The sequence below is a fragment of the Lygodium microphyllum genome, chromosome 21 (genome assembly GCF_053477565.2).
Source record: "Lygodium microphyllum isolate KBCC chromosome 21, Lygodium_microphyllum_v1.1.10, whole genome shotgun sequence".
NCBI classification, from domain to species: domain Eukaryota; kingdom Viridiplantae; phylum Streptophyta; class Polypodiopsida; order Schizaeales; family Lygodiaceae; genus Lygodium; species Lygodium microphyllum.
Genome location: NC_141155.1, coordinates 47122820 through 47139919, shown reverse-complemented (window position 1 = coordinate 47139919; position 17100 = coordinate 47122820). Strand labels below are relative to the sequence as shown.

At 45.5% G+C, this 17100-nt stretch overlaps 1 protein-coding gene and 1 pseudogene across 10 annotated transcripts in view; one reads left to right on the top strand and one right to left on the bottom strand.

Annotated features, from left to right (window-relative positions):
- Window positions 1-17100, top strand: part of EMB2735 (embryo defective 2735) — a 96457-nt gene that overhangs the window by 25315 nt on the left and 54042 nt on the right. The gene's annotated exons all lie outside the window — the stretch shown is intronic.
- Window positions 1707-7826, bottom strand: LOC148017969 (uncharacterized; annotated as a pseudogene).

Here is a 17100-nt window from a genome sequence, read left to right as displayed (position 1 = left end):
AGTGCTTCCACATCCAGTGGGCTGGGTGGGAGGCCGGCCCGGCTCGTATCGTCAGGACATGGCGGGAGGTATACAGGATGGCGGAGGAGGAGGTGTTACAGTGAGTATCAGGCTGCCAGAGGGGAGTGGAATTGAGGAGAAGGGAGATAGACGCAACATTACCTTTGAAGTGGCTTGCTCCCCCGATACGAGAGCCAATGGGCAGCTAGGTTTTTACTAGCAGGCATTCCCCTTCAGGTGGCAGGTAGAGTGGGCGGCGCCCCGCAGGGGACTTTCTTTGCCGTTCAAGAGGGGGGACATCTGACCCTTTACAGAGGGCAGCAGGATGAGGGGATTGCCGCACTTTCATGGAGGAGGATTCAGGTGGTGGACCTTTAGGGAAAGACTTGGCGACTGGACCCCTATGTTTTCTGGAAGGAGCTCAGGGAGTGGCGCCTTTGGATCTGGGAGGGCAGACCAGTTGATGAGCTGGAGTGGGATCCAGGAGAGTGGCTATGGCCGGCCTCTGCGGTCGCCAAGAAGCCATCTAGGTTCCTAGAGTACACTACCATGATTGGCAGATATGTACTGATGTAGGAGGATATGGACTGTGTGCTGTCACGTAGCAGGCACTGGGTGGAGCATAGTATCACGGAGCCCTTCCGACGGACCTTTTGGCGCCGCCTATGGGATAGCTGGAGGCCGAGGAGGGTGTCGTATTTCTTATGGCTAGTGGCATATGGAGGCTTGGCGGTGGGAAGTTGGATTGCCTAGATGCAGAAGGAGGGAGGTTGTAAACGCTGCACACAACAACCTTTGGAAACCCAAAGCACTGCCTTTGGTCATGTGAGGAGGCGCAACTCATATGGAGAGGAGCATGCCGCATTCTTTGCCGTATAGCACCCAGCCTTGGATGTATCTCATGGGGAGCTTTTTGTTTGCAGGCAGTTAGCTAGGGCCGTCACCTTCTGTATGAGGCCGGGATGCAGGCACGATATTCATTATCAAGGCAGGGTTGTGAGTAGTGGTCGGGTTGGAGGCTCTACCCATCCGCTAGGTACTGGAGCCCACAACGGACCGCTCGGAGGTATGGGAGATCATAGGGAGTCTTACTAGATGGCATATGTAGAAGGCGGGGTGTCAAGAGGCTTTCAATGGAGAGAGACTTTTAGCACATGTAACCTTAGTAGAGCTCTGGACCTCCATCATCTACTCCCTCCGCGGCCGATGGGATCAGGTGTAGGGCGAGTCCATGGCTCGTCAGGAGCTCCGAGATCACTTCATGCACACTTTGTGTGGCCAGGGTTTGTTTTTCGTGATGCAGGCAGGTAGCCCTAGTTGGCGATACAAAACAAAACACCCCCCCCACCCCTTCTCTTCTTGCCCCCATCTCCCCTAGACCGCCTTGAGAGGCTTGTATACATGATGTATTGGTGACTTTGCATTAGCCCCAGCTAGTCTGTTGAGCATGAGCACTCCGTTGTAATCAGTTTTTTAAGTAATATAATCAACCACATTTTACTAGAAAAGAAAAGAAAAAAAAGTGGTATCTTCATGTTTGATTGCTATTGTGCCATTGTTTTTCTAGGCATCAAAGGTCTTCAAAAACTCAATGCATTTGCTATGGTCTATGTGTTCTCCCACCTTCTCCAAGTACTTAGTAAGATTAATTTGCAAATCCACTCAGCTCTAAGGATGTGGGTTGCTCTCCCGGTCTCGATCTCAAGCTAGTGGGAGAATACCCTAAGCTGGTCAATGGCTACCTGCCTCTCATGTGGCATGTATACATCTAGGTATTTAAGTCTTTCAATGAATCCATCTATGGTAGTCTTCATGAAGTGATCTTTGTAATAAGACATCTTCGGGGGAAGGGGCTGCTTGGGTGATAGCCATATATGTTGTATGTACAACTGGAAAAGATCTTGTCGCATGACCAAGTCCCTCTTTGTGTGGGAGAGGTGTATGAAGGGGGAGTCAGAATCATACTGAAAGCAGGCGAGATGGTCCATGTCGATCTCATATCCTGTAAGCCATTGCTCAACCTGTGCATACCATGAAGTCTCCTATCTTGGTTGAGCTAGCTGCCTAGAGACCTCGACGGCCCTCCTAGGTAGTCTATCCGGGTGGATGTCATGTACTTTGTGTATGAAGCTGATAGTCTGAAAAAGGGCCTCCATCAACATGAGGGGTGCATCAAACTCGGCTCTAATAATCTCATGTGGTACTGATGGTTTGTTGCGGATTATTTGTGAGAGCATGATGATTTGTGGTCTCTTGATCTGTGTCCATAGGTATATAGCCAAGCTAGGGGTCCAAATAGGTGCACCATACATCGTGGCTAGTGTGACAAGTGTGTCAAATGGCCACTTCCATGTGCGATGCTCCTAGAAGTGTGTTGGGGATAAAGGCGTATGCGCCTGATGCCGTGCCCGGACATTGTCAGTGGGCACCCATTCGTTACAAACCCTAACTAATAAAGGGAGGTCCCTGACACACATTATGTTGGGTTGGAGTTCCCATTTTGTCTCTCTCTTTCTTGCTCTTGCTCTCCCATCATAGCTCTCCAAGTGCAAGCTTCGATCCTTCTCACCTTTCAACTAGTATTAGAGCTTGGATCTCGACCTCGACTTGCATCGCTTGAGCTTTCAAACGAATACCTACAGCCATTCTCAGGTTCATGGCAGCCATAGCTTGACCTTCATGGTATGTATTTTTTGATCTCCCATCTTCCCGCCCTTTACCACTTGTTCCAAGGTACTCTTGGGCTCTTGTGAGCTTAGTCAGGAGCTAAACTTTCGGCTCAGCACTTGGACAGACAATGATGAAATAGGGGGCAGCCATATCTCATACTCATTAGAGCTTGTATACCTCATGTCTTACTTGGAGCTCTTTGAGGCTAGCTTGGGCCTATTGTAGGCCATCTTTAGCACCTTACCCAAGCCCCCCATCAGCCATATCGGAGCAAAAACGTGCTGCTACCCTGCCACGCGGTTGCACCTGTTTCATGCAGGCCTGGACTGCATATTCAGCAGCTACACAACTTGGTTTTGGTCATTACCTTCTTCATTTGACACTTATTCTACCACTTGGTTTGTGGCATTGGATTGAGCTCATTCTTGTTGGAATGTACAACAGACTTGCTGTTCAAGACTAGAACAAGCTTTTACAGGTTCACTGGAGCTCACTTGCACATCATTTGATGCCCATATGCCTACATATGCATGCCTAATGCTTGGTGGATGTATGCCTGATGTTGAAAGATCATTTCTTGGGCTGATCATACTTCAGATCTTGGCTGGACATCACAGGTTCTTGGCTGGAAAACAGGGCAGCATATGGTCCTCGACTATCTCATGCCTATGGATTATGCTTATGTAATGGTTGTTCATGCTCCCTTGATGCCTATATGGTACGGATTGATGCACCATTGTCTGGATATGATTTTGGGCTGATTCAAGCCATCATTTGGGTCAGTTTGGACAGAGATTTGCCACTGTAATAAACGTGGCTGATGGTACTTGACAGGGATTATTTAATGTCTATGGCTTACGGGGTATGATTCGGGTGTTTCCCATGATGTATTGATGCTTCCCATGGATGATACACACTCGGATATGCGTTTGGGGATTGTTTGGGACTGAAATAATGCTTGGCAGTGGTGACTTGAAGATGCTTGGTTGGTCTATTCTTCCCGTTTGGGCTGTATGGTTGATCGTGCTTCATGTATGCTTTGGGCTGATGTTGGAGCCTTGTCCTTGTGACATTCCCTGTCATGACAGCAGCATGGATTCATTTGGGACAGTTTGTACCCTTTATCACTATGTGGTGCTTGTGGGTTTCCTCTTAGCAGGAGTCTTATGTCTTGGATGGATGATATGCACCTGGCTGCCCTATGACGGATGTTTTGCTCCGTATCTGTCATGCCCAGTTGCTTTGGAGTGTGACATCATTATGCAGTTATGGATCCTGGATGCCTTTTGGATTGTGCCGCTTGGACCTTGGATATGCTCAGGCTTTATGCCTATCTGGACTTGGACCCTGGGATGTCTTGGATATATTGCAGCAAGTGCTCTCTTGGCATCTTACCTTTCCTGTTCAGTGGGAGCTATGTCTTGGCACACCTGGCTTGGATTGCAGATTGGTTTTATGAATTTTATGGTTTGCTTGCAGATGAGCTTGATTGATGAGACCGCGGGCCTCTGCCCTCTGTCTATGCTCTTGTTGTCTTTGACATATGGATGCTTGTATGTCCTTTGACACTTGGCCGGATATTTGGATACCGCTCATGCATTGTTTATTGACTTTGGGGACGCCTATGCGCTTTGCCCTTTCTTTTCACTGCCTATGGCAGGCCTATTACTCTCTTGCAGGTTTAAGAGGGTCACTTACATGCTTGGATGCTTGTTATGTGCTCCATGCGACTACCTATATGCAGTGCTTACCTATGTGGGCTGATTTGATTTGGGTAATCCCTTGGATCTGATTACGGTCTTGCTGACCTATTGTCAGTGACAGTGACATGCCTCTTGTTTATGGCTTGAGCCTTTGCTCATTTAGTTATGCGTATGGCAGTTCTCAGAGGGCCCCATGAGACATGTCATGCATGCCAGTTTATGCCTATTGGGGGTATGCTCTTTTGACGTAGGTGGCTATGTCAGACATGAGTACGGATGATGGCATGCCTTGGCTAGTTGTTCGGTTTTATTCCGACTTGTTTGCCAGTGGGAGCTTATGTCTCCTTGATCTATTGCCTACACTTGGTTATGTTGCAATTGTGCTTACCTTACAGGTTTATGCATTTCTATTGAGGGCTATGACTTGGATGTGGCAGTTTATTACCTACAATTGGTGTGTAGCACCCCGCCTTGCTTGTTTTCCAAGCCTTCTTGGACTTGGTTGGTTCTACATGTACGCTGCTCGACGGTGTCTTTTGCTGCTACTGGACTTGTGTCCACTGCCTTATGGCTTTTATGCATTGCCGTGCACGAGGGTGTTGATGCATATGCGTAACCCTGGCTTCCCTATAACTCTGGTCGCTTATTGGGACCTGCCTTATACGGCTTATATGCAGTTATGCCCATTTGCAGCTTTGATGCTTACGTAGGGCTTGTTTTCGTGCCTTCTCACGATGTTGACCTTTATGGTCTTGACCGTCTTTGGCTTGTTTATTCCTGGGTGTTCTCTTGGCGAGCAAGATGTCTTGTCTACTCCGCTCTTGCCTCATTTACAGACCCCAGATGTAGTCACCATTATGGTGTCCTTTGCCTATGATGACAGCTTGGCTGAGTGTACTCTATGTATTGAGATCTCAGCGGGATTTCTGGCCTTCCTTAGGCAGATGGGCGTTGGATGAGATGATCTCTTTCCTCGTCTTGTTGTCGGGTTTGTCCCAATTGTATTGTATGTACATGTTGTGTTGTGCTAAGAAATGCACTTAGCCACTTAAACAGCCCTAAAACATGCTTATTTTAGGCTTATTTTAGCCAAAATCCTAAAATGAGAAGCAGATTGAGAAAGTTAAGTGGGAGAGGATCTAGAACCCTAATTTTCTATAAATTGGCAGCTAGCCCTCCACTCTTTCACAATCTCGTTTTTGCAGGTTTCAGGTGTTACCAGCTTGCTGTCCACACCCTGGTCACGGAGGACATCTCAGCCCTTGTTGTCCATCACTGTTCCCTACAGGCTGGCGCCTGTTTCCAGCCCTCAACACGCTGATTGTTGATGTTTCTGCTTGGTGACTGACTATTGTTCATCTGCACTGCTGTCGTACAGCTTGCCACGGCAGCAAGCTGCTGTGTTTGCAGGCTCCAGCTGCCGCCTTGAGAGTTTTTTCTCTTCTGTCTGCAATCGTTGCAGTCTTTTTCTCTCTTGGAGGTTGTCCTGCGTGCATTTTCAGTCTTTCTCTCTCTTGCAGGCTGTTTTGCTTGCGTTTTCAGTCTTTCTCTCTCTTGTAGGCTTTGTTTCTAGTCTTTCTCTCTCCTGTAGGTTGTCCTGCCTGCGTTTTTAGTCTTTCTCTCTCCTGCAGGCTCCGTTTTTAGTCTTTCTCTTCCTTGCTGGTTGTCTTGCTTGCGTTTTTAGTCTTTCTCTCTCCTCACTGCTGTCTGCATCACATCCAACTTCTCACTGCTGCGTTTGCTGGTGTTTGACATCCGGAGGCTGCCTTACTGCAATTCGAGATCCGTTCAGAGTACGACACACTCTCCAGCTCATTATCCTTGCCCTGATCCTAGAGATACAGGAGTTTGAGGTTCAGTATTCATTCACTGCATAGTGTGTTTGCTGCATGAGCATCGTATTATTAGTAGTCATATCATTTCATTTATTCACTGTGTTCATTGTCTCTGAGTTACTCTAACCCTAACCCTAACTGTGTTTTTTTTATCAGTCTGTGCTTTGTTGTACGGTTTTTGTTTATGTTTCTGTGTTAGGGTATGTTTGTTTACATGGTATCAGATCCTGGTACTCTCTAAGAAATCTAGGCCTTTGGTCTGCAAGAAGCAAGAACAACAGTAGGCTCAAATGACTTCGAACACATCAAGACCGAGTCAATCTCCAGATTAGTCTTTAATCTGAAAGCTCTTCACAAGAAGCAAGAATAACAGTAGGTTCAAATGACTTCGAACACATCAAGACCGATTCAATCTCCAGATTAGTCTATGCCGAGAACCGAGCGAGAGTGGGCTGATCAGCTTGCTCCACAAACTTCCGACATGATGGGAGAAACATGTGAGTACATGAGAAAAAAGATAGGGAAGCTGACCTCTATGGAATATAAACTGATCATAGCCTATCGACAAAAGAAGATTGAGGAGCTCGACCGAAGGATTGCCCTTCAAGAAAAGCTTCTAAATGAAGGTATGCATCGATTTTACTCTTCAGATGTTGTACATCAGTTTGATGATGTTGCAATGCCGTCGAGACCTCCATCAGGGATGGGCCCTCCTCTTGGAGAGCAAGATCCGGAGTATGTTTCATTTTTTAAGACTCTTCCGTCCTCTTTGGTGCAAGGTACTTTTGATTTGTCTTTTGTGCCTTTTTCTTTTACCTCTTCTATTTTGCAATATACTGGTAGAGATCATGTGGAAGAAAGAGTCCAGTCTGTTGACTAAGGAAAGGTCCTCTAGAGGACCAATTCTTGTATGTTAACACACGTCGCAGGGATTATAAGAAAAAGCTAGGTAACTCTTTTTCTGTTCTTCCTTCTTTTCCGTCTACTTCACATAATCAGAATGAATTTGGTGTTCCTTTCACTTCATTACATGGTGTATCATCATCTTCACAGTTTCATTTTCAGTCTTTAAATGATAAAAATGAACAAAAAGAATCTGCACCTCATACGCCTCACTTTTAAAACCCACCCATCCCACCACATTCTTCCGCTGCTTCACCACTTTCATTTACACCATTTACATTTCCATTTCAGGTAACTCATGTCGCACCGCACATCACTCCAGAGGGTTATGGAAACATAGGCACATCCTTTAGGACCTCATCATTCCCTCAGCCGGGTGGTGTTCCACCTACCTCATACACACTTTCGGGATCATTGCAGTCTAGGTATCCCACTCAATCTCTTCGGAGTGTGGATCAGTTGCCTCCACAGTTTGTCTCCATGGCATTGCCTAGTGGACCTTTTGGTCATAATGATGTGTCCTAGCGTTACTTTAGATAAGGCTATTGTGTCCGAGTGTCTCCACCTACACCGGCACCTTATGGAAACATTCATGTTCCAGTGCCTTCGCATCAATCGGCATTCATTGGATACTCACAGCCTACTTCTGTCTACCCACCTTTTTTCTCTCCTTACTCTTATCAGATACTCTCACCTCCATCATCTTTCCCGCCATCATCTTACTCCACCTACCCGACACCTCATGGTTCTAGCTTATCTTCTGCCAAGAATGCATTTAATGACAAGACTCGTTTTAATGGGTCAAACTTTACTACTTGGTCAAATCTGATAAGACATGTCCTTGATTCGCAGAACCTATGGGATCTAGTGTAAGGGTTGGAACCCCAACCCGATCCCGCATTTGTTCCATATGAGGTTGTCCGCTCATGGAAGGCTAATAATGTCTCCGCTATTGTCGAGCTGATGCAGGGCTTATTGCCAGAGTTTCATTTTCAGCTTCAGCATTTTGACTTAGCGTCAGAGCAATGGGCACACTTGACTGACCGCTATGCGGCTCGAGATAGGATCCGTTGTATTAATCTTGACTATGAGCTTCAGCTTTTCAAAATCACTGACGGGGATGACTTGAAAGTCAAGTTGGCTGAGTATCGGCGTCTCCTCGTTGAATTCTTCACTACGGGGACTCCGAAGCTCTCTGACGATCAAGTCATATTGTTCCTAAATAAACTCCCTAAGAAATACTTCAATTTTGTGGAAGGAATAGTTTCAAAGCCTACCATGTCTACATTCTATGAATTTGAGTGTCAGCTGTTGCGTTACGCACGGTTGTTCGATCAGTTTCATATGAATGCCTCTCAGAGGGGGCTCTTCTTGCTCATTCTCAGAAAGGGCAACAAGGGAAGGGCAAACCAAACTAAACCTCCACTCAAAATCAAAATCAAAATCAAACTCAAAAGCTAAATCAATTTGGGGATTCGTAAGGAAACTCCCAATCACAACTCAAACCTCGGTGGCAGAATGTACCTAAAAACAATAGGTATTGTCAATATTGTCAAAAGGCTGGCCATTTTGATGACGAGTGTCGATTAAAGGCACGAGGAACAACGCCAAAATCTTAGTCTCAGACCCCCGCCCTTCAGTCGGGCAACCCCCAGCAGGGGAGGCAGGGTGATGGCAAGGGACATTTTAAAGGTCAGACTCACACTACCACCGCAGTCACTTCAGTCGACAACGTTCTCAACTCCAAAGGGCTTATCTGACTGGTCTGCAGAGGCCTATATCGACTCCATAGAGACATTAGATGCGAGTCTTGTCCACATCTGTGAGTTGCCTCCCGATGAGGTTACTGTAGAGGCCCCCTTGTCATAGCCGAGCACTTCAGCTTCAGTTTGGATTGTGGACAGTGGAGCTACACATCACATGACTCCTATAGAGAACATTTTCCGTATCCGAGCCCTTGCAGTCGGGCAGGTCCGTGTAGGAAACAACTCCTCGGTCAAGATTCAGGCTTAAAATTGCGTCAGTTTTGCCACTGACAAGGGTCCGGTCCTGGCTTCGCTGGACAATGTATATCATGTCCCTCAGCTTGGGGTGAACTTGTTATTTGTTCAGCAGCTTTATCGGTTGGGGCGAGCAGTTTTCTTTACAGCAACCACAGTCGAGGTCCTTGACTCTCTGATTGGTTTAGTGATTGGTCGCGGTGAGGCTCTGCCTAATGGCCTATACCACATGACACACTTTCTGACCAAGTCGACCGCCGAAGGCTCCGTATTCCATAGCTTCCAGGCCTTAGCCACATCTCGGGAGCCTACGCACGTCTTTGGCATTTTCGCTTAGGGCATGTTGGTTATGACTCACTTTATAAGTTGTCACGCCGTGAGTTGGTTGAGGGCCTTCCATGCCTGAAGCTAGCTCGAGATGTTTGTAAAGCCTGTCAGCTCGAGAAGTAGCACCGTACCCCATTTTCTCAGCCGTCTACACATAGAGCTGAGGAGCCTCTTAGATTGATTCATGTTGATCTTTGTTGGCCGATATCCATTGCTACTTTGAACAGCGCGCTGTACTTCTTTTTGGTAGTGGATGATCATTCTCGATACATGTGGGTGTACTTCCTCAAGCATAAGTCAGATGCTTTCACATATTTTTTTGCTTGGGTGTTGTTGGTTCATAACCAGGCTGGTTGTCGTGTTGGGTGCATGAGGAGTAATTGCGGTGGTGAGTTTATTTCCCACGAGTTTTCTGAGTTTCTACATAAGCATGGCATTTCTCGCCAGCTCACCTCTACCAACTCCCCCTCCTAGAATGAAGTCATAGAGCGTAGGAATTGCACAGTCATGGAAATGGCACGCTCTATGCTGTTCGCAGTAGAGCTTCCTGAGCGCCTTTGGGTCGAGGCTGTTAACACTTCGGTGCACATCCTCAACCGGTGTCTGACTGCGGCTCTTTCTTAGAAGACCCCGTATGAGGCATTTTTTGGCTCTCCTCCTGTTATTTCCCATTTCAGAGTCTTCGGGTGTCGTGTGTACACACACATGCCTGATGACAAGATAGGAAAGCTTACTCTCCGAGCTGATCTCCTTATTTTTGTGGGATATTCTTTTGAAGCGAAAGCCTATCGTTTGTTCGATTCTCAGACAAACAAGGTGATCGTTAGGCGGGATGTCATCTTTGACGAGAGGAATATTATGCAGTCTTCTGCACCAGATTCTGATCCGCTTCCTTCTTCCACATCATCAGAGATCGTGCCTATTGAGCTTAGTCTACTTCTGGCTCCTGATATTCTCGCAGTTTCTTCACCTCCCAGGCTCCCTTTGCGAGACCTGTTACCTCGCTGGTACCAGCAAACCATGCGGGATTTGGGGATCCTACCACCCGATTCCACTCCGGAGGGACCTAGAAGATCTGCTTGGGTTGCTCCTCAGGCATCATTTGCATCGCTGTTTACAGCTGACTACATAGCGCATTCTGAGTGGAATACCTGGCAGGAGGTTCCTCAACACTCTCAATGGCGAGAGGCTATGGAAAGGGAGCTAGAGAGTATTGACCGAAATGAGACTTGGACATTGGTGGATCGTCCGAGCCATAAGAAAGTCATCGGGACAAATTGGATTTTTCTGACAAAGCTAAAAGCTGATGGGACTTTAGATAAGTACCAAGGCTCGCCTTGTAGTGCAATGGTTTCGATAGAAACACGTCATTGATTATGAAGAGACCTTTGTTCCTACTGCACGGTTGACTTCCTTTCGCTCGCTACTTGTGGTCGCTGCTCAACATGGCTGGCCGATACATCAGATGGATGTCAAGAGTGCCTTCTTGAACGGATACTTGGAGGAGGAAGTCTATGTGGAGCAGCCACCGGGCTTTCCCTCAGGGAACCCTAGGGATACGGTATTCCACTTGCAGAAAGCTCTTTATGGGCTGAAGCAAGCGCCGCGGTCTTGGTTCCATAGAATGGATGAGTTTTTTATAGACTCATGGATACCATTCTACCCCTTATGACCCGAACTTATATGTTCGATGCACTCCAGAGGGGGCTAGCTATATCCTGCTATATGTTGATGACTTACTTATCACAGGTTCAGATTTTGCTACCATAGCGGAAATTAATGCTAAGTTTAAAGCTACATTTGAAATGATAGACCTTGGTTTGTCGTCTTATTTTTTGGGGATGGAGGTAGTTCGTTCTGGAGGATGTATTTTTGTGCCATAGTAGAAATACGCACTTTAGCTTGTGGAACAGTATACTTCGGATCAGACGCGGCCAATGGCCACGCCTATTGATCCTACTGTTCACTTGTCGAAGGATACCTTAGGACAGCCCTTCGATGCACACACCTATCGTTCTATTGTAGGAAAACTTCTTTGGTTAATTCACACTCGGCTAGATTTAGCTTACTCAGTTAGCATACTTCGTCAGTATTTCACAGCACCTAGGATGTCACATTGGATTGCATGTCTTCGTGTGTTGTGTTATTTGTGGTGTACTTTTTTTAATGGCTTGACATTTGGTTCTAGTTTATGTTTGCAGGGATACATCGATTCTGATTGGGCAGGAGATCCTGATACCCGGCGTTCTCGTGGGGGCTATCTCTTTACCTTGGGCATGGCTCCCATTTCTTGGTCCAGCCGTAAACAAGAGACGGTGGTGGCTTCCACGGTCGAGGCTGAGTACCGGGCTCTCTTCGATGGTACCACCGAGGCCATCTGTTTGAGGAGTTTACTGACGGCGCTTCATTTTCCATGTGACTCTCCCACAGTTGTCTACTGCGATAACCAGAGTGCCATTGCCCTTGCGGGCAATCCGATCATCACACCACGGACTCGGCATGTGGAAGTCCACTTGCACTTTTCCAAAGAGCAGGTTGAGCTAGGCACTATTCGCCTAGAGTTTGTGCCTTCATCAGATAATTTTGCAGATATCTTGACCAAAGCGGTCAACCGGCTGGTTCTTCAGTACCTGGTACTTATGATGGCTTGGGTACACCCTCCTCTACTTCTTCAGCTTGATGGGGAGAGGGTACTTCCCTAATTCTTTCCCTTCCAGTTTGAGAGGGGGCGGCTCCTACTCTTGATCGTGACAGTGATGATGCTTACAGTTTTTTAGACATTACATTTACTTATTCTTTTGTATTGTATTATGGGCATTTGTAACTTCATTTGCACTATCAAGATGGCCTAATTGTAAAAGTGGACTTGGACAAGTGAACACTTCCCCTGCGAGGGCACTGTCCCAATGGCATCGTTGTATAGCATATTGCATGAGCATGATATCTTGCATCTCACTTTGCATTACCCTATGCATTGACATTTTGTTCATATCAATATGCATCTGTGCGCATTTATCACTTTTTGGTCTTTTGGAGTAGTCGACTCTAGGATCCACCATATTCGTAGCATAACGCATGGCAGCTCTCCTAAAGGCAGTTTCCCTACCCTTGTCTTGCTAATCCCACCGTTTTTTTTTGCCTCTCACATATTCAACACATGATTGGCACATACACTCACTTTTATCATCCTTAGGCACTTATCCTCGTCAGCGCGAGGGATTGTCTTGCTAGTTTTATGAATAACTTGGGTTTAAAACTCTCTTTATCTTTTCCTATCTGTCACTTAATCCGCCATTGTTCCTATATTACTTATGTATTTTCAAAACACTTTTCAAAAAAAGGAAAAAAAGAAAAAAGAAAATAAAACAAACAAGTTCATTGCTGATTCCATCCGCCTTTGTAGGCCTTGGTAGGCCCTTGGGTAGCCGACGAGTACCCTTGGTCCGATGCCTTGACCTCTCTAGGGTGATCACTTAGGCTCCCTTGGTAAGATATCCATCGCCTCTGTAGTCTTGGTAGGCCACTGGGCAGCTGACGTGCACCTTTTGTCCAATGCCCTGGCTGCTTTGGGGTGGGATGCCTTGGGGTAAATCAAAATTTAGGTTGGCCTACTTTTCTCGCCTTATTTTGGGTCTAAGAGAGGGTTTGTGCTAAGAAATGCACTTAGGCACTTAAACAGCCCCAAAACATGCTTATTTTAGGCTTAGTTTAGCCAAAACCTTAAAACGAGGAGCAGATCAAGAAAGTTAAGTGGGAGAGGATCTAGAACCCTAATTTTCTATACATTGGTAGCCAGCCCTCCACTCTTTCACAATCTCGTTTTTGTAGGTTTTAGGTGTTACCAGCTTGCTACCCACACCCCGGTTTCGGAGGACATCTCAGCCCTTGCTTTCCATCACTGTTCCCTACAATTTGGCACCTGTTTCCAGCCCTCCACACGCTGATTGCTGCTGTTTGTGTCTGGCGACTGACTACTGTTCATCTACATTGCTGTCGTACAGCCTACCATGCCAGCAAACTGCTGTGTTTGTAGGCTCCAACTGTCGCCCTGAGAGTTTTCTCTCTCCTGTCTGCAATCGGTGCAGTCTTTCTCTCTTCTGCAGGCTGTCCTACTTGTGTTTTCAGTCTTTCTCTCTTCTGCAGGCTCCGTTTTTAGTCTTTTTCTCTCCTGTAGGTTGTCCTGCCTGGGTTTTCAGTCTTTCTCTCTCCTGCCTGCAGGTTGTCTTGCCTGCGTTTTTAGTCTTTCTCTCTCCTGCAGGCTGTCTTACCTGCGTTTTTAGTATTTCTTTCTCCTCATTGTTGTCTGCATCAGATCCAGCTTCTCACTGTTGCGTTTGTTGGTGTTAGACATTTGGAGGTTGCCTTGCTCGATTCGGGATCCGTTCAGAGTACGACACACTCTCCAGCTCATTACCCTTGCCTTGATCCTAGAGATACGGGAGTTCGAGGTTCAGTATTCATTCACTGCATAGTGTGTTTACTGTATGAGCATCGTATTATTAGTAGTCGTATCATTTCATTTATTCACTGTGTTCATTGTCTCTGAGTTACTCTAACCCTAACCCTAACTGTGTTCTTTTTATCAGTCTGTGCTTTGTCGTATGGTTTCTGTTTATGTTTTCTGTGTTAGGATATTTTTCTTTACATGTTGTAATCTGTTTTTTTTTTCTTTTTACTCCTCATTGAGGCACATTCGCCTTTAAGTGGGAGGTTGTTGGGGATAAAGGCATATGTACCTGATGCCCTTCCTAGACATTGTTGATGGGCACCCATTCGTTACAAACCCTAACTAATAAAGGGAGGTCCCTGACACACATTGTGTTGGGTTGAAGTTCCGATTTTGTGTCTCTCTGTTTCTTGCTCTTGCTCTCCTGCCTTAGCTCTCCAAGTGCAAGCTTCAATCCTTCTCATCTTTCAAAGTGTGCTCGATGGCAATGTCTCTCCATCATGGCCAATGCTGCATATCCTCGTGTGAATCGGTCTCTGGTTGCCCGTGCCATGGTGAATCTCCCAGCGGATGTAGTGAAAGTGACCCCTAGCTAGACATATGAGTCCACAACCTCCACATATCTAGCTCCTAGAGTGAAGATTGATCTCCTTCTAGGATCTTGGTTTTCCCAATATTAATTGTCAATTCATGTGGTGTACAAAGCCATGAAGGGCACGGAGATGTTGCCATAGACTCTCTTGTGGTTCAGAGACCAGAACAATATCGTCAGCATAAAGCATAATAGAGACCAATATACTTGCTAACTCCACCCCATCGCCTCCTGGTGTGATGTGATCTTCTCTCTCGTCGATGTAGAGACCAAAGAGTGTAGGTGACAGAGGACATCCCTCCTTCACTCCAATGGTGTCATGTCTGAAAGTCCTCCTGGGCATCTCACTCAATCCACCACTCCCTCATATAGTGCATATATACCCCAAATCATGTCCGATGGATCTCTAGTGTTTACAGCCTTTGTAGTAGTCTATCTCATGGAACCGTATCAAAGGATTAGAGAGAGAGTGCAGTGCTAGGAGGTAGGGCAACGGGCATGCATGTTGCGGGCGGATTGGGTCATATGGTAGGTTGACGTTGGAGGTAGGATCAAGGCAATTGGAATTGAAAATGAGGCTTTTTGGGCAACTTACGTAAGTTTTACCTTGTGTGCTAGACAAGACAACAAATTGAGATATCTATTAGGGTAGGGGTGTAGACAACAGTGATAGAGGGTTGAGGTTGAAGGTGTGATGGGGAAACAAAGAAGAGTGAATGAGAGAGTAAGTGTGGACCAAAGATGGATGAATGCCCATGTGCTATTTATAGGCACATGAGTCATGGAATTGTCTAGGGTGGCACCTTGACTCTCTCGAGTAGCACCCAACTTGCATAAACGCAAAAGAAGCCCCCTCTGATTGTGAAAATGCAACTTGCTAGGGCTCTTGTCTCGGATCTGCGAACCTTCTTCAACCACCGCCAGAGGCAATGACAAGGTAAAATCTGCACTTGAAGGCCAAAAACCCGGCCTTCTTTCTTCTCTAACAGTAGAAAACAGCATCAGCTTAAGCAAATCTTCTCTTTTCTTGCACGCCCACATATATCTCAGCCTTGTTCTAATGCGTAGCCCACCTGCTCGCACTTGAACGCTGAAAACACAGCCTTGTGTCACGCTGAAAACTCCTCTTCAGATAGGTCCACCCTAGATTAGTCCTTCAATGGTCTGACACCATGTCAAAGTGAAGCAATGCGGAAGCGAATGACCATGACAAAGAGTGAACGAAGAGAGAAGAGAGAGAGAAAGAGAAAGAGATAGTGAAACACAAAAAATCTGCATTGAAGAATGCTGTATAGGAATGCAGAATTATACACGGGTGTAGAGAGAATATCTGTGTATGTCTCTGCCTTGAGAATCTCGATCTTCGTCAGCCCAAGTGTTGTCTCTGTCACTAATAGGCTGTAATACAAGTGATCAAAACTGCTGGAAACTCAGCCTTTAAAAGGCTAAAAAGAATGCCTCGTAAAAATGCCAAAATAGGCAGGTCGGCTACATTAATGCAGCTGATTGTAGTCGGACAGTCCGACTGTTACCACGTGGCACTATTGACGTGGCAGGGAGTTGATCGCTAACAATTGTGTAGTAACATATATATGAAGCATGTATCATGCCATAATGCTTTTAAACTAATTCGTGAGATTAGAAAAATAAGTTGAAATAATCACATGCTAGTATACACTTTATAGTTGTATGCTTCATCATTATGTCTTCAAAAAAGTTGATTAATCTTCATGGTGGGACCTCAATCATAAGTTATGCAAATAATAAATCATTTTTTCTCTACATTTACTATCAAGGATATCCTCATTTTTCTTTTGTTTGTCTTTTTTCATAGAAAAAGTATGGTATTATAATTCCAATTTGACTAAGAAATGAAACCACTTTTTTTGCGATGGATGGGTGAAACCTTGACCTTACTACTAAGATATGTATGACATAAAATAGTTTATATGACCTTTGAAAATTTATTTCTTTATTTGAAACTTATGAGCTTATTGTTATTGATAGTGACCAGTTGTATTTGAAGCTATGGCCTTCTCGACAAGAATTGGGTGCCCTAAAAATGATTCTCAGCAATTAAGCCTCTCAATGGCTTTTATGCGAAAGAGAAAATCAATAGAGGATATGCCCAATAGTGGTGGGGACAATGATGTTCCAAATGCAAGCTCTAGTGCATACACATCCTACAAGGAATGTGAGTGTGGACCTCAATGTGAGGTTAAAAGAGGAGGAAGATAACATTCACATGGAACAAGATGTGAATGTACTACATACAAAGCATACAGGAAGTAAAAGAAGAATATGAGGCACATGTGGATGCTGTTTTAGACTATGAAGGTTCAGTGTCAAAAAAAGCAAAGGGCCAGCGTGTGTACAAGGAACATTGGAAGGTGTACTTTCCATGGAACTATGCTACACATGATGTAGATGGCAAACAAAGAATTCGTTGTAAGATGTGTATACACTTTAAGATGAGCAAAGTTTTTGCTAGTATTGGTAGCATAGTTCTCCAATGACCATCATTGGAGATGCATGAAAAGTCCAAAGAACACAACAAAGCAAAGTTCTTATGGGCAGAGAAAGAGCACATATCAACTTTACCTCTTGATACACATTTGCACAA